Source organism: Papio anubis, chromosome 16, assembly GCF_008728515.1.
Source record: "Papio anubis isolate 15944 chromosome 16, Panubis1.0, whole genome shotgun sequence".
NCBI lineage: Eukaryota > Metazoa > Chordata > Mammalia > Primates > Cercopithecidae > Papio > Papio anubis.
The window spans coordinates 78,317,120-78,335,708 of NC_044991.1; the positions used below are offsets into that span (position 1 = coordinate 78,317,120).

Here is an 18,589-nt window from a genome sequence, read left to right on the forward strand (position 1 = left end):
CTCTTTACCTGCTTTGCCATCATCTTTGCCCCAGAACCTTATGGAATATGTTAAGTCACTGCATAGGTCCACTTGTACAAGGAGTTTTTTTAACCGAAGTTACACTCAGTGTGCCTGCCTCACCTGCCTTCCCTTCCGCCTCCTCTGCCTCTGCCACTGCTCAGACAGCAGGACCAACCTTTCCCTTTTCTCCTCCTAGTCAGCCTGTTCAACATGAAGACAGGGTAAAGATGTTTTTAATGATCCACTTCCTCTGATGAATAGTAAATATATTTTCTCTTCCTTGTAATTTTCTTGTTTCTTTTCCCTAGCTTTTCTTCCTGCAATTACTTTTGCACCAACCTAATAATATTCAGTGCAGATTTGAGGCAATGAATTGATTTAATTGTAGGGCTCATTTGAGCCCCTAGCATGTCTTTCTGTATGCACAACTTTTTTTTCTAAACTGGTTGAGTTTAACAATGTAATAACTTTGCCCAGACCCACATAGCCATTTTCTTCCCAGAGAATCAATGTAATTTGCATGTGTTATTTGGCCACAGGACATCCTAGAGCAGTGCAGCTCTTGTTGATTTTGCGGAGCTGCTGATCGCCTTGTTTGAGAAGTCAGGGCCCAGGAGGGCAGCCAGGATGATGCAGGGCTTGTCAATTTCCAGGTGAATTCAGCAGGCAAATGGAAGCGGCAGGTGCTGGTCAGCTTGGGTTTCAACCTCATCCTTCACACGTGCCAGCTTTGAGACTTTGGCAAGTTACTTCAGCTTTCTGTGCCTTGTTTTCCTCACCTATAAAATGGGATAATAATAGACTCTACCTCATAGGATTCTTTTGAGTCATAAATGAATTATTAAGCATTAAACACTCCAAACACTGCTTAGTTCATTGTTAGTATTATTTATTATGCTCCAAGTGGTATTTGGACGTCTTAAATGAGAATCACCAAAAGCAGGGCTTCTCAAACTTTAATGTAAATATAAAACACCTAGAGATCTTGTTTAAGTACACATTCCGATTTAATAGGTTGAAGGGCGGGCCTGGGAGTCTGCATTGGCAGGTGCAGAGCTATCGCAGTTAATAGCCGAGATGCTGTTTGAAGACCTTGCTTTGAGGTTCAAGGACTTTGAGAACTTAGAGTAAAATTGCAGATTCCCAGGCCCCAACCCAGACTGTCGGTTTCAGGACCTCTAAGGGTGGGTCCCAGGATCCAAGTGTTTAACGAGCCTCCTAGGTGATTCAAATACACCAAAGCTTGACAGGCTAGAATGAGGAAGATGTGGCTTGTTCATAACCCTTGTGGGAGAGAATGAGTCATTCTGTGTTTAGGACTTAGGTTTCTTCTTCTCTCCTTTCATTTTCCGTCTTCTCTTTCTTCATTCCTCCCAGGCCAGGCAGCATAGCTCAGTGGTTGGAGCGTCTCCTCTGGATTTGCCTCACGATCTCACCATTAGCAGTGATACCTCTATGGAGGCATGTGCTATGAGAGGACTGTGAAAGGGAATCCAAGGGTTGATTTGGGAAGCTGGCCGTCATCAGCCAAGTCCTGACCATTTTGGGCTGACTGCTGCAGAGGCTGCAGGTCAGAGTGTATCATCGTATATGTTCTGGCCACTGGCTTTGGACAGTAGCAGTATGTGTGGGTGTTTGTTCTCCTCTGGATGACAAACAGCTCGACAACAGGGCCCTTTATTGCTCCTCTTGGGCCTTCCCCAACACAAGACTTGACATCTGGGCTCATCGATGCTTCCTGAATGAGTGAATGAAAGACATGCTGCAGCCACTGAGTCATGCACCACTGAGCTATCGTGAGCTGAAAGGAACTCAATGGTTCATAAACACTGGCTTTGACCACCTTCGCTCAATTCAAGTCAGCAAATAATAGTGATCATGTATCTTGCATCAGGGCCCATATCCGAGGCCACAGAAAGGCCTGTGGGGGCAGCCAGATCCGATAATTATAATTTCTCTGTAAGTTTTCCTATGCCTCGCTTATATTTGAAGCGTGATTACAGTGGAATGAAACTGGCCATTCAATCAGTATTTGTAAAATAAAAACGAAATCAGCTCTACCTGCTGTCATTTCCAAGATTACGTGTGTGGAGGTACTCTTGTTTTATCTTCACAACCACATTATGAGGTAGGTATTATTATCGTCCCCATTTTACTGATGAGCAAACTGAGGCTCTGAGAAGATAAGTAACATATCTGACACCTGGCAGTGGGGAACTTGAACCCGGGTCTGGAACTCTGCCTGTTCCACAGGCTGGAGGTGGGGCATAGGAAGCGGGTCGTGGACGGACTTGGGCAAGAAAAATAGAGCTGCAGTTCCCCTGAGAAAGGAGGAGGGATGCTGGTTATCGGGGCACAGCTGAGCTCACCACACCACATCCCCTCCTCCAGGCATGCACAGCATCATGGGAGGGGGCTGGTCTGTCACACCCTCAACACTGAGACCCATCAATGAGAAGAATTTCCTGAGTTTATAAAACAGCAACAGGTTAGGCAGCCTCGTGAGTGAATCGATCGCTAAGCTGAATCTTACTTAACTCCTAGCTTTAAAATAATCAGCAGGAAGGAGAACAAAAAGCCACAAGTGTGTTTACACACAGGCACCCCTCTCTGCAGGCCCTAAATAGAGGTTCAAATCAAGGCAGCCTTTCCTGTGGGTGTGGGTGCCGGCACAGGAGCCAGCTTTGCACTTAGTGCAGACTGGACAGCCACATAGTTTAGCAGGGGCAGCATTGACAGAAACCAGAGAGCTGTATATGCCACACTGGGATGGCTGGGCCACATGTGCTGTTAACCAGACAGTCTTGTTCCACGGCTGGAGCCTGAGCACATTTTAGGCCCTGGTGGCTGGTAGCACCCTGTGAGGACCGTTAACCACTTGGCTGAGACCCACTGGGCTGATGTCTCTGAAATCTCTGCTGGTCCGAATCCCACCTGGGGTATTTTGTGCTCTTAGGGACACCATAGTAATTGATGTAATATGCCTAAGATGGACTGAAACTGTCTGATATTGGAATAAATTCAACCTCACTGGTAATAAAAGCTAAGTGTGTGAAAATAAGATGTCATTTTATTATAATTTTCCCTGGCCATTTTATTTTATTTATTTATTTATTTATTTATTTATTTATTTATTTATTTATTTTGGAGACGGGGTCTTGCTCTGTCACCTGGGCTGGAGTGCAGTGGTGCTATCTTGGCTCACTGCAAGCTCTGCCTCCCGGGTTCACACCATTCTCCTGCCTCAGCCTCCCAGGTAGCTGGGACTACAGGTGCCCGCCACCACGCCTGGCTAATTGTTTGCATTTTTACTAGAGACGGGGTTTCACCGTGTTAGCCAGGATGGTCTCGATCTCCTAACCTCGTGATCCGCCCACCTCGGCCTCCCAAAGTGCTGGGATTACAGGTGTGAGCCACTGCGCCCGGCCATTTTATTATAATGTTTAGGTTGGCCAAGATTAAAAAAGATGACAGCTCTGTGGGCTAGAGGGTGGAGAGACAAGCCCTCTCCTACACTGATGAGGAGTATCAGGATTCTGCAGCAACACCTTTGAGTGGGCATAACCTTGGACTCAAACAATTTTCCTTATAGGCAATAACCTACGAAATAGTGGGATATACGGACAAAGATCTATGTGCCAGGATATGTGCTGGCGGATTTATATTTGGAGAAAATTAAATGTGCAATGAGAGGTGAGTAGTTTGGTATATCCATAGAATGAAATTCCAGGCAGTCATAAAATGACGCCAGCTTTTATGTGTTGTTATGGAAAGATGTTCCAGATATATAATTGGGTAGAAAATATAGGTTACAAAATAACATGTATAGTATGAGCTCATTTTTGTTAAAAAAAAAAAAAAAAACCCAAACTATCTATATCTAGATGTGAAAAATGCATGGAAATATTAACAATAGTTATCTTTGGGTGATGGGGTTATGGATGAATCCCATGCTGTCTAACATTTTTTAAAGGGAAAGTGATAACTTGAATACACAAATGGACTGTCTTTAGAGGCAAGAGACCAGGCTAGTAAGGCCTGCAAGAGGGTGGCATGGCAGCTGAAAAGAGGGTGCTGGGGTTACTGTAGGCCTGAGTGTAGCTTCTGCTCAGACAGGAATTGTCTGTGGGGCTCTGGGCAGGTGGTGCAAGCTCTCTGAACTTTGGTGTCCTTATCCGAAGAAGGGGGTCTGAGGATACCTACTTCACAGTTGTATTGTGAGGATTAAGTGGGATAATTTCTGTAAAGTACTTGGCACATGATAAGCATGCAATAAATCTTAATAATATATAAACATTCTATCAATATTGAATGCTAGCATTATCTACCTCTCTAAACACACACACACACACACACACACACACATATTAATCCACATATCTAAAAGAGTGGACTTGTTTTCTTTTTCTTTTTAAAAGCATTTTTAGAAACTGGTGTTTATTTTCTGTCAACCTTATTTCCATGTTGCTTCAGAGCCTGTGCAAGAACAGTGTAAGGCCATTCAGTGGTTGGTCCTACCCATTCAGTGGCCTGAGCAGGGGGAGTGGCAGACCAGTCTTCTGTGGCAGGCTGAGCACTCCAGTCTTGGGTAGGGAATTGCTGAATAGGCACAGAGGGCACCTGCATGCTGTCAGACCAGTCTGCAACCTCAGGGTGAGTAGCAGTGAACTCAGGAGCCGGAGCAGTGTCCATTCACCCTGAAATTCCTCCTTGTCACAGCCTTTTCAGCAGCAGCCTGCTCTTCTTTTTCAATCTCTTCAGGATCTCTGTAGAAGTAGAGATCAGGCATGACCTCCCACTGCTGTTTGCAAGCAATTGAGCCGCTGCATGGGCAGAATTTCCTGGGCCAGTATCCACATCAAGCCCACTGAGTGAGCTTCTTGTTGCATGGGATGGCAATGTCCACATGGCATGGTGGAGAATCTGTGTGACACAGAGCAATGGTAGATAGGTTGTAACATAAGATGCCTCTGTGAGATACTGGTCGCTGGCCCTGCAATCAGTAACCACAAGAACCCGTGGATCTGGGAAGGTTGCCTAGATCTGGCTAGTGAAGGTTCCAGAAATGAAGTGGCCAGCAATAGGAGTGGCTCCAGTGGCAGCAGCACACTTCAGCACGGCCCTCTGGCCAGTGCTCCTGGAGGATATGACACTGGCATCAGCAGGGTTTTCTATGGCCACGATGGTGCGAGCCACCAGCAGAAGCTTCTCCCAGGTCCTCTTTAGATTCATGACATAGATGCCGCCACTTTTCCTCTTACAGATGTGCTGTTCCATTTGGAAGTCAAGGTTGGTACCATGTAAGTGGGTTCCTGCTGCAAGGAACTTAAGGACATCCTCCTCTTTCATTTGCAGGACATCAAGGGCTCTGGACCTTGTGAAAGTTTCCCTTTGAGTTAGGACGGGAATCCAGAACAACACTCTGTGGACCCCTCTGTGGGTAGCAGGGAAAGCGAGTAGACTTGTTTTCTAAAACTCCCGAAGATGGACTCCATAGACAGCGTCACAGGGAAACCAATGTCAGCTCCAAATTAAGAAGAATCTCCTAGTTATTCAAAGGTAAAAATGGGAGGCCCGTAGCTGGAGGTATTCCAGTAGCTTGTGGGTAAACAGATAGCAGAGGTATGGGAGGTGATATATGACAGTGAGATGATTGGGTTGACCTAGCCAGTGGCATCCCCTTCAGTCTCCACATTGAAGCCATTGGCAAAGGGGATGAGAAGCTGGCTCAGGGTCAGGCTACCTGGGGCCTCGCAGCAGCTCTGCCCCTTTCCTAGCAGGTGGGATGCTGGGAGTCCTCTCTCCTCTCAGTCCCAGTATTCACAGGGCCAGAATAATTTCTGCTGTGCAGTTGTAAGAATCGGAAATAATGCAATCTAGCTCCTCCTTCTATTAGTGGTTTTGTTCTGAAAATAGTGGAGCTAGGACTTGAGCAAATATTCCTCCATTCACTCATCTGTGCCTGCATTCATTCACTAGACAAGTATCTATGGAGCTGTGTGCCCAGCTTCCGTAACAGGCAGGGCCCCTGGAAGGCTCCCAAGCTCCACAGACCTGCTGTCGAGGGTCTGCAAAATCCTAATCCCACTGTCAGGCTTTATTGTCGTGTTCTGCATGGGCACCAAAGGGCAGCGCTCGGTGATGATGAAGCTGGGCTCCTTGCCAGAAAGACAGCAGGAAGTTTTGCCGCGATGTGCAGCCTTCCTTGAACACAGGGAGGGAAACAAGAAAAACCCCATGGCCAATGTCATGATGTGGGAGTTATTCCGGCCATGCTAAGATAATGTGCCAGATAAAGGGCATCTCAAACTCGCCAGCTCTCCCTGCCTCTACCCTCCTCCCTCCCATTCCCGAGCTGCGAAGGTGGCAGGAGGAAGAGAGCTTGGAACCACGGGGACCCTGCTTAGGAGGGATTGTTCCTTCTGGACTTTCTGCCTCCGAAAGTCTGCTTCCATCTCAGCTCCAGCTCAGCTGCAGGTCTGTCACAGATGTCCCCAACCTTGGCCCATCTTCCCCATCCAGCAAACACAGTCACACTTTGACCACGGGCTTACCCCTGCATTATGACTGTGTGCAGGTGTGAGCTTGGCCTCCGCCACACCCAGGGTCCTCTTCAAAGTGGGGTGCGTGGAAAGAAAGTAGCAGTGCTGGGGACCTTATCACTTTGGTTTCACAGTCTTTTGCCTGTTTTATAATGTGTGGGATAGACTGGAAAAGTGGTATCCATGGCCAGGTGTGGTGGCTCACGCCTGTAATTCTAGTACTTTGGGAGGCCGAGGCAAGTGGATCACTTGAGGTCAAGAGTTCAAGAGCAGCCTGGCCAACATGGTGAAACCCCATCTCTACTAAAAATACAAAAATTAGCCAGGCGCGGTGGTGGGCACCTGTAATCCCAGCTACTTGGGAGGCTGAGGCAGGAGAATCGCTTGAATCCAGGAGGCGGAGGTTGCAGTGAGCCGAGATCATGCCATTGCACTCCAGCCTGAGCTTCAGAGAGAGACTCTGTCTCAAGAAAAAAAAGAAAAAAAGTGGTATCCACAAGCAATTTATAAGTAAATACATATATAATTAATAATTCAAGTATTAATTAGGAATAAAAAGGAATGATCATTGCTTCTGAGCTGCTCCTGGTTCATCACACCAGGGGCAGCTCAGGAGCTATGGTCATTTCTTCCTTTTTATTCCTAATTAATAAATAGAACTTTGTTAATTATAACAACAGATATTATATTTTATAATTATATTTTATATCTTATAATAAAATATATTATTATGTGTAATTATGACTACATGGCTGGGTGCAGTGGCTCATACCTGTAATTCCAGCACTTTGGGAAGCTGAGCTGGGCAGGTCACTTTGAGGTCAGGAGTTCAAGACCATCCTGGCCAACATGGCGAAACCCCATCTCTACTAAAAATACAAAAATTAGCCGGGTGTGGTGGTAGGTCCCTGTAATTCCAGCTACTCAGGAGACTGAGACAGGAGAATTGCTTGAACCCAAGAGGCGGAGGTTTCAGTGAGCCGAGATCATGCCACTGCACTCCAGCCTGGGTGACAGAGTGAGACTCTGTCTCCAAAAAAAAAAAAAATTATGACTATATAACAACATAATTATTATTATATAATACCATAACAATAAATAATGCTGAATACATATTAATAATTGATACATATTAAAGGCGAGTGTTTAGCAATTTTTAAAGTTAGGAATGCGTGATCAGATAATTCAGAGCCAACCATCAAAGACCAGGAGCAATGGTTAGGTTATTTACAGCTTTTCTCAGGGTTCTCTGAGCATAGCTTGCTCCTGGTTGGGGATCTTAAGTGTTTGCGAAATGAATGAATAAAAAAATCGGACTCCTGGTCTTTTGGGAGGCTGGAAGTAACTTGAAGGTTCATATGCGTTGTGTCAACAGAAAAAAAAAATCACAAATTTATAAATTTAGAAAGGAGACTATTTCTTATAAAGGATTATAGCCTGGAAGGTGGCCATTCTGCCAGACTGGAAAACATTGCCTCTGGAAGAGGCCGGCCATTAGCAGATACTTTGAGGGAGGGAAAGATGAGACAGGAATTCATGGATGGGTTGGCCAAGCAGACATATTCAACAAGTTACAGGAGGAGCTATGAATATTCATGAAAGGGGTTCTGATGTATGTATGAGCAAACGTGTGTGTTATGTGTGCCTTATGTTCTCTTTGGGAAGGAGACAGTGTTTAAATGCATTCTAGTTAGGCCGTGTAGGTCGAAAGGAAAAGTAGGGCCTTGAAGGCACTCAGTGTGCAGCCTCTATAAACCGGCCAGAACCTGTTTACAGCTGGTGGTCTCTTATCAGGAGGAAGTACTGAAATCAGCCTCTGTCCAGTCAAAGCTGAAGCTGTGGCTTGCGGAACAGAGGGGCAGTTAGTCAGCATATGGCGTGAGTTGAAGTTGTTTAGTGTTGCCGATCTTGAGGTCAGTGCTTGTTCAGATGCTAGAGAAACCTTAGAGTCATTAGAACATGACTACAGTAGTTTCTTTAAGGATGGGGTTGTGTCACTTAACCCTTGCTTGGCTTGGCCTTAGATCCTGTTTATAATTTGGTACCTTATTGCCACAAAGAGTCCATTCGATCAGTCTTATGATCTCTATGTTCACATTAACGTTGGTCAGTTATTGTGTTCAAGCCACAAAAGGGAAGGGGTTTATAACAGGGTGAGTCTGACCTCCTGTCCCGTGATGGCCTGGAGCTCAGTTTTTACAGTTTCTCTGAGGTTCTCTTGGCCAAGGGGGGTCTATTCAGTTGGTTGGGGGCCTTAGGATTTTATTTTTAGTTCTTAGTTGAGATGGAATAGCCCACCTTACCTCAATTCAAAAAACAAATATCAGTGGTCACTGACTGTGTGCTATGTTCCACATTCTGAGGGTTAGGGGTTCAGAAGCCATGAGTCCCTTCCCTCTATGAGCTCACGGTGTAGGAGGGGCAGGAAGACAATCTATACAGATGACTCTAACAGTTAAAAGTCACAGACAATGAATTGCACTCGAATTCTCTTTTATTTATTTTTAAAATTAATTTATTTTATTAAAAAAATTTTTTTGAAACAGAGTCTCACTCTGTAGCCCAAGCTAGAGTGCAGTGATGCCATCTCAGCTCACTGCAACTTCTGCCTCCAGGGATCAAGAAATTCTCAGCCTCCTGAGTAGCTGGGATTACAGATGCCCACCACCATGCTTGGCTGATTTTTTGTATTTTAGTAGAGACAGGGTCTCACCGTGTTGCCCAGGGTGGTCTCGAACTCCTGAGCTCAGGCAATCCACCTGCCTTGGCCTCTCAAAGGGCTGAGATGACAGGTGTGAGCCACCGCACCTGGCCTAATTCTCTTTTTATATGAAGACTCTGTCTGATCTTTAATATTTATTTCTCAGCCTTGTATAGTGAAGATGAGGAACTAGCAAAGTATTTCTGAACCTTCAGTCATTTGAGTGTCCCATTTATAATTTTTGCCCTATTTGCATAAGACTATATACATTCAAATGATATTTCCCTTTAAATTGACTTTTTACCTAAATAAGTTTAGGTAAAAAAGAAACTATATTATCACCACGGTTGAAAAATCAGTATCGCTTGCTCTAACGAGAAAGTAAAAGTAAAAATAAACAATAACAAGAGCTAATATCGATTTAACACTGCATACCATGTCATGTTCTAAGCACTTAATGTGGATTAACTCACTTCAGGCTCATAACAACCTGCTGAGGTAGGTGCTGTTATTATTCCCACTTTACAGAGGGGAAGGCTGAGGCTCAAAGAAGCAAAGTAACTCTCTGGAGTCACAGAAGTGATAAACTGAGGAGCTGAAATTGCAGAGTCCAAGCTGGTGATGAGCACAGTGGACTTCTCTTCTGTGGCCACCATCCTACTCTACAACAGAGTCTACAAATTATGGCCGTGGCCAGATCCAGCTTGCCGCCTGTTTTTGTGCTGTTCCCAAGCTAAGAAAGATGTTTTCATTTTTAAATGGTTGGGAAAAAAATCAAAGGAAGAATAGTATTTCATGATATGTGAAGAATATTTAAACTTTCAGTACCCATAAGTAAAGGTGTATTGCAACACAACCGCACTCATACTTTATGACATTTTGTCTATAAACTTTAGGACTTTTTGTCAATGGCTGCCTTTGCCTTTGATTGTGACAGAGACCATGTGGCCTGCAGAGTCTGAAATCGTCTCTCTCTGGCCCTTTGTGGGAAGTATTTGCTGACTCCTGATCTAAAAGGAAAATTCTAGCTGGGCAGCGTGGCCGCTGACCTAACGCCTATTGTTTCAAAAGGAAGTGTTAAAGAACTAGTAACGTCAAACAGAGACTCCTTCATCGATGTAATGGGAAAGGTGAATTGAAAAGGGAATGTCTTTCTTGATAGGTGGATTTAAAGATTTTGTTACTCATTGCTGGGCTCTTGTACTCTTAGAAATATCTCATGGTGGGCTGGGTGTGGTGGTTCGTGCCTATAATGCCAGCACTTTAGGAGGCTGAGGCTGGAGGATCACTTGAGCCCAGGAGCTCAAGACCAGCCTGGGCAATATAGCAAGAACTTGTCTCTACTGAAAATTGAAAAGTTAGCTGAGCATGGTGGTGTGTGCCTGTAATCTCAGCTACGCGGGAGGCTGAGGCAGGATGATCACTTGAGGGCAGGTCAAGGCTGCAGTGAGCTATGACTGCACCACCACCCCTGCACTCCAACCTTGGTAACAGAGTAAAATCTTGTTTGTTTTTTTTTTTGAGACAGAGTCTTGCTCTGTTGTCAGGCTGGAGTGCAGTGGCGCCATCTCGGCTCACTGCAGCAACCTCTGACTCCCTGGTTCTAGCAATTCTCCTGCCTCAGCCTCCCAACTAGCTGGGATTACAGGCATGCGCCACCACACCCAGCTAATTTTTGTATTTTTAGTAGAGACAGGGTTTCACCTGTTGGCTAGGTTGGTCTCAACCTCCTGACCTTGTGATCCGACCACCTTGGCCTCTCAAAGTGCTGGGACTATAGGCATGAGCCACTGCGCCTGACCCTGTTTTATAAAAAACAAAACAAAACAAATCTTATGGTTCTTGTTTTACGGAACCTTAGTTGCCCTAGGTAATGTCTAAAAACTGTTCCAGCTCAAACTGTCTATATTCCTGAGAGCTGGGTCACTATTTCTCCCAGCACAGTAAGATCCTGTAAATGGAGTACTTCAAGGGCCTGGCTAAAACCCTCTCCATCCTGCCTAGTGCTAAAGAGTTTATTTTCTTTCCTGGCTTCATTTAAACTGTGAGTTTCAGACTTTACTCTTCAATGTGGCCAGGAAATAACGCCGTGGGTGCAACAAGTTGAATCTGCCCAGCTGTGGCATGTATTGAAATTCATCTTCATTACTGAAAATCTAATTTTGTTTCTCAAAATCTTCGCTGGAAATATTGAACTGGAGCAGAGAATTAAATTAGCTCAAGTTCAAATGTGGTTTGCTGTCATTCGAGCAAAATGAGTCTCTCTCCTGAATTTCTACAACTTCCTGTCCATTATTTTGGTAGACTTTCCTGAGGAAAGTGGTCATTTGCTGAAATCAAAACATAGTAAAAATGGCCCCCATTTTCTAGGATCTTAAGCAGGTGGAGCTGACTTTATTCAAATCCTGGAGCAAAGATGAGACACAGACTTCCGTTCTCTGAGCTGGCCACTGTGTTGGACAGGGGGCACTGTCAGGAGTTACACTGGTTTCTTACAACAGTTTTATTTCCCCCTTGTTGTTTTTCTTTCCTCCTCCTCCTTTCTTTTTCTTCCTTCTTCTGCTTCTGCTTCAAGAAAGCGTCTGTCTCTGTCACCCAGGATAGCTGGAGTACAGTGGCATGATCACAGCTCACTGCAGCTGTGATCCTCCTGCTTCAGCCTCCCAAGTAGCTGGGACTACAGGCACACATCACCATGCCCAGCTAATTATTAACTTTTTGTGGAGACAGGGTCTCACTACATTGCCCAGGTTTGTCCTGGACTCCTGGGCTCAAGCAATCCTCCTGCCTTGGCCTCCCGAAACTCTGGGATTTTGAATGTGAGTCACTGCACCTGGCCTCCTCCTTGTCTTTTAAACAAGCACAAATTGAACTTAACATCTGCGCTGTCTGTTTCTCCTCACATGTACCCCAAGGCCCTGAAAAGTTGGCCTGCCCATCTCTCTAGCCACAGAAAAGTTTAGCAACTTGCTTAAGGTCACTCAGGAGGACATGTGAGAAGCTGGAATTTGAATACAGGTCTAGCTGACTCCTGAGCCTGGGCTCTCTGGACGTTGGAGCCCCTGGATCACTAATGTGAGCATGGACAGGGCAGGGATTGCATGCCCACAGGTGTTAGTAAGTGACCTTATCCTTGCAGAGATGACCAGGGGACAGGATGAGGCACTGATGGCATCTGCTGCAGGGGCCGTGTTTCCCCTCCTTCTAACCTTCCAGGGGCTCCCTATCGCCTTCTGGGCAAAGTCTCAACTTCTGAGCGTGGCCAACAATGTCTGTCCTTCAGAAAGTCTTCCTCTCTACTGTCTCTGCAGGGGTTTGTACTTTTTTTTTTTTTTTTTTGAGATGGAGTCTCACCCTGTTACCCGGGCTGGAGTGCAGTGGCATGATCTCAGCTCACTGCAACCTCTGCCTCCTGGGTTCAAGCAATTCTCCTGCCTCAGCCTCCTGAGCAGCTGGGATTACAGGCCCATGCCACCACACCCGGCTAATTTTTGTATTGTTAGTAGAGACGGGGGTTTCACCATGTTGGCCAGGCTGGTCTCAAACTCCTGACTTCAGGTGATCCGCCTGCCTCGGTTTCCCAAAATGCTGGGATTACAGGCATAAGCCATGTTTTCTTAAAGAGTTGAAAGAAATTTTCACCTTAGCAGGCCACCCACAGTCTCTGTTGCAACTTACACAACAATTCAGCTCTGCCCTTGCAGCAGGAAAGCAGCCCGAGGCAATATGTAAATAAAATGAATATGGGAGTGCTCCAAAAAATGGATTTACAAAAAAACAAGCATTGGCCGGATTTGGCTCAGAGCCTAGAATTTGCTGATTCTTTTGTGGCAGATGGGAACTGGACAGGTCAGTAGGAATGGGAGTATTATGAGGATGTTGCTAATAATTATTATAAATAATTATCAACAAACAAAATATCTTAAACATGCCCTGAGGAATGAGGAGAGCCCACCTGATCTCTGATTACACAACGCACGCAGACGAAATCCAAATTCCTTTCCTGCGTATTGTGTTTTCTCTCTGAAAATCTCAAAGCAGCATTTGTACTAGATGAAATTTAATTTGAACCACAAAGAGATCTACCTTATACAACTAACTGCCTGGTTTAGCCCACAGTTAATTGAAGTCATTGGAGAATCATTTGAAAGTGGATTTTGTTCTCCTCCAATCTGGGGGCCAGACCCTATTCTTGTCATTGTAATCAAGTCCTGTGGTTCTCTTGCTTCGGAGAGCATCTGTCAGTAGTTGAGTGGATACTTAATTCCATTTGCCATTTGGGGTAATTTTCCTGAGAGCTGAGATCAGCCATTCTATCACCAAGGGTGATTGTCTTTAATTAAAGGTGTCAGTAAAAATAGTTTAGCCTGCCATCCAGAAAACCTCTTTGCTTTTCTTTATTGAAAGAATCCCAAATATGAATAGAAATTTTTGGTTTTTTCCTTGCCTTTAGTACCTGCTTCAAAATAATACTCTGCTTTCTATAACAGATTTTGGAATGGGATAGATCCAGGTTTAAATTCAAATTTAGTTATTTGCCTATTATTTGGGTGACTTGAGGACAATCCATTGTAGCCTCTCAAAGTTGTAGGTTCCTTACCTACAAAATGGGAATGTTGGTGCCTAACTCCTTCTCACTTACTCCATCTCCCCACCTCCATAATAAAGATAATCACAAACATTTATAGAATATGCCTATGGGGCAGGCACCTTGGAGAAAATGTTACAGTTATCATTTTGTTCAATTACCACACAACACTATGAGGATGAGATTATCTCCATTTTAAAGATGGGGAAACTGAGGCACAGAAAGGCAAAGGACCCCGTTAAAGTCACATGGTGAGTGAGTGTCAAAGCCAGGACCTGCAGAGGCTATGATGGGGGAGGGCACTTGGGGGAGATGGGAAGGAACCGTCGCAGGGACAGGTCTCACCCTCACTAGCGCTCACTCCATTACTTGCAGAATACATTGGGAGAAACACGCCACTTCTCTTGACCCATCTTTCTTCCACACGGTGAGCTTTTGGCTCCTCAGCCAATCGATATTTCTCTGTTTTGTTCACTTCCATGTGGCCGACATGGTGAGACTGGCCCTGGGGGTGCCTCATGCTCGGGGGGTGCCTCCTAAACCTTGGAAGTCCCTACAGGGTCGCGGGAGGGCTCAGACAGAAGGAAACTAGGGCATGGGCTGCTCTAGACTTTATGGGAAAAGCAAAGGTGTTCTTGAGGGTCCCATGGTATGTCAGGATACGTTTAGCTGCAAGTTACAATGTAATGAACTAACAGTGACCTAAGCAATCAGTAAAGGAGTTTGGAGGTGGGTTACTCCAGGGTTGGCTTGGTGGCTTCACTGTGTCACCAAGGACCAAGGCTCTTTCTGCCCCTCAGGCCCACCCTGCTGAATCTGACTTTTCATCCTTAGGTTTGTGCCTTGGTCACAAAACGGCTCCACGGCTCTGAGCATCCCATCCTTACACAACCTCATTCAAGGCAGACTATAGGAGAAGGTCTCATCCCTATTGCTACTTTTATCAGGAAGTGAAAACCTTGCAAGGAACAAAAACCTCGCCACATCTCCTCTTAACGTCTCATTATGCAGAACTAGGCCATAAATCCTAAACCAATCAAACCAAGCTAAGGAGAGTAAAATTACCATGCTGCGGACCATCTACTGTCATTCTTTGGGGTTGGGTAGGGGAGGAGCTCACCTTCCCTGTACATGATAGGCCCTGCACAAAATTGAGGCCCTGTAATCTTAAGCAGAAAGAAAGAGGAGGGACTACATGTTGGGTGGGTAGGAACCACCTCTGCCACCAAGATGGCCATCGTGATAAGTGGATTAGAAGCAGATCAGTCAATTTCCTCCTCTTGCATGGACCTAAAATAAGATGCCCTGACTCCCTGGATTAGAGAGACCCCAACCAGGGAAAGAGACTGAAGTCCCAACTCATAGCTGAGTCCTCTAGGCTGCATATACTTCAGCTGACTGTGCCTCAGTTTCTCACCTGTAAAACTGGGATGATATAGTACCTGCCTCATAGAGTTGCTGCAAGGATTAAGCAAGCTAACTCACTTACAACGCGTAGAGCTGTGCTTAGCAGAAGATGCAAATAGTATGAATATTGTCCACTATGTTTATTGGGGCCAGGTGCTACCCAAGATAACTGACCATCTCAGTTCTTCTGGGACTGAGAAGGCTCCCAGGACATGAGACTTTCAGTGTTAAGGCCAGAACCATCTGAGGCCAACCAGGATGAGTTGGTTACTCCATTGGAAACACACAGGAGCGAAGTGGGGGTAGGGATTGAGGCAAACTGGGGAGCCTGTGCCCCGGTCATTTGGTTCCATCTGGTTGGTGCCATATTGTTGGCCCAGTATGTTCAGATCTGATTTTTCCGGGAGAAGCTTGACAGCTGGATTTTTATGTTAAATCTCTGAATTTTTACATATTTTTAATGTTATAAAACAAAACAACAAAACACTGCGTGGTCCAAACAAAACACCTTTGCCGGCCAGTGTGGGCCCTCGGGCTGCCATTTTACAACTTTTTCCTCGTTCTTCTCAGCCCCTCCCACTTACATAACGGATGAGATGTTTCTTGATTTGGATACATACATATTTCCTGTCTTCGTAGAGCGGCTCCCTCACTCAATCTTACTTGTTTCTGCAGGAAGTACGGGACGGAAATTAAAGGAGAAAATGGTTCCACAGGTTTGGTGGCTACAAAAAGATTTCCTCGATAAACACTGCCCCCAATCACTCATCTGTGAAAGCTGCATGATGTGAAATTAAACTTGGGCAGAGTTGCGGTGGGTGATTATGTCTTAGTGGCTTAGGGAAATGAAAGCCATTCATCTCAGGCAAATGTGACAGGCAGGACCATTGGCCTTCTGTCACCTCTGGGCTGCCTTCCCATGGCGGTGGTCTATGCAGGCCTTACGTTTGTGCAGCAAATTTGTAAAGAACCAATCAGTGACCTTCATGTCAGGCAACCTAGGAAGGTTTTGGAAGTGGGACTATTTGCCTCACTGTTAATGAGTATTAGGTATCCCTCTAGGAAGGTTCAAGAGCCCATACAAGCCAGGCGTGGTGTAATCACGCCTGTAATCCCAGCACTTTGGGAGGTTGAGGTGGGCAGATCACTTGAGGTTAGGAGTTCAAGACTAGCCTGGACAATATAGCAAGACCCTGTCTCTACTAAAAATACAAAAATTAGCTGGGTATGGTGGTGGACGCCTGTAGTCCCAGCTACGTGGGAGGCTGAGGCAGGAGAATCTCTTGAACCGGGGAGGTGGAGATTGCAGTAGAGCCAAGATTGCACCACTGTACTGCCTGGCAGCAGAGTGAGACTGTCTCACAACACATACACACAGAGAGGAAAAAGAAAACAGAGCCCACAGAAAACGTCTTGTGAATACTTAAACGCACGTGGCTGCTTTTACAAACTTCTTTCCACTTCTCTTGAGTACCATGTGAAAGTTCTCACTGCCCCCACCTGCTTCTCACCTTTTCCTTCAGACTCTCACATCCGTCTCTTTCAGTCTCAAGAGGTGCTAGAAAAAATGTTGGATTCCTTAAAGAAGTGTTTATACTGGAAACGAGCATCACTCGGAAATGGCTGGTCCTGACCCCGAGGAACTTATCTCTGGCGGAGGTCGGTCAGGCTGGTGCCCGTCTGCTCCCGACTGACCTTCATTCCTTCCTGGTTGGGTGGTAGGAACTAAATGGCCAGGCCCCTTGGTGTGGGTTTCTGGCTTCCTAGGTTCCCTGGGGTCCCATCTTTTGTTCTCATCATCATCTGTCTGTTCCCAGTGAAGCAGAACTGCTTCAGGGCACTGTTCCTCAAATTTCACTTCTTTGCACACAACCTTCATGGTTTTTGCTCCAGTTATGTACAATTAAAGCGACTATTAACTTAATATTTTTGTTGACATAAACTCTCAAAAGTTTACTTAAACTTATGTCACTAAGGTAAATGGAAAGCCAATATCATGCTCTATAAACAGAAATACAGTGAAAATCATGTTATTGTCTACTAGCTAATACTTTTGCCTAAGAAGGCTCTTAACCTGAGACATGCCCGTGTTTTGTTAAGAAGGATGATGGACATGTGTTGGAGAAGGGTTAAGGACCTCCTAGCACCATCCTGAGCCTTTCTCCTTGATTTAGTTGAATGGACTGAAGGAGGATAGAAAAAGAGTTACTTACTCTGGGATTCAATGCTGTTTCAAGTGGTGGCCCCTCTACCATGCAAAGTCACCTGGGTTCCCATGCTTTGGGAAACACCATTCCAGCACATACTGTATCTTCAGATCCCACTCGTTCTGGCCTGGAGATCCTCTATAGGGGGTCCCCAAATTGGGTCCTCCTTGAATTAGGAATTCCAGGTCTTGGGCAATTATTAGGGCTGGAGCCATTGTTGCTTAGGGTATATTTTCCCAGTAGATGTTGGCCTTAGATTTAAATTAAAACTCCAGGATGGGGTCCAGAAATGAGCTCATATCAGTCTTCTCCTGAGGGGGTCTTATGAGTGTTAAGGTCTGTGGGACCTCTCATCCCCACCTTAGCTTCTTGTCAGCTCCATGGGGACTTTGAAGGAAGAGGATGGTCTTCCCAACCCCCACAGCATCCTCCACGGACACAGCAAGGAACTCTGAAGGGTATGCATTCACTGAACACATATTAAGTGTGTGCCAAGTGACAGACACTGTGACAGCTATGGTGGGGCTGGGGGCAGGGGTCCTAGAAAGAGGAGGAGAGCATGGATGCAAAGCTCAACCCTGACTTTGAGGCGATTGTTTTTTAAGGCTGTTTTTAACACTTGAAGGTACACGTCTACCTCCAAAAACTTTTCATAAACAAATGGGAAGGTTTTGCTTTCAGCAATGGCAGCTAACTTGTTTTAGACAAATCCTCCTTCTGAGAACAACTAGAAAGTCTGGGCATAAAAAAGAAGATCTGATTTAAGGCTTTGGAAAACTACCAAAGGCAACCAGGATTCAAGGGGCCAAGACCCCAGAAGGAAAATAAACCCTTAACGCTCAGTCTGATATTTCAAACCACTTTTCCCCCTAAGGCATTCATTGATTTGAAGGCAGATTTATGGAGCTGGGGCAACAAATACGGGCATTCAGAGCCAGCCACAGAAGGATGGCCCTGGTCAACACCCTAGGATTGATTTAGGACCCCGGAGAGCTGCCGCTTAGAAGTAAGGGAGAACTAGGAACAGACCATCCTTCAGAAGGACTGAAGCTCGGCTCTGAGCCATTAAAATCCGTGATTGAATCAGGTTCATCTTTTCCTAACCCAGTTGCCTGTTAGAAGCAAAATACATCCTCTTTGG

The 18,589-nt window shown here is 45.4% G+C and overlaps 1 pseudogene; it reads right to left on the bottom strand.

Moving 5' to 3' along the window:
- Positions 1-4,153: 4,153 nt before the first annotated feature.
- Positions 4,154-17,927, bottom strand: LOC101004364 (annotated as a pseudogene).
- Between the last annotated feature and the right edge of the window lie 662 nt (positions 17,928-18,589).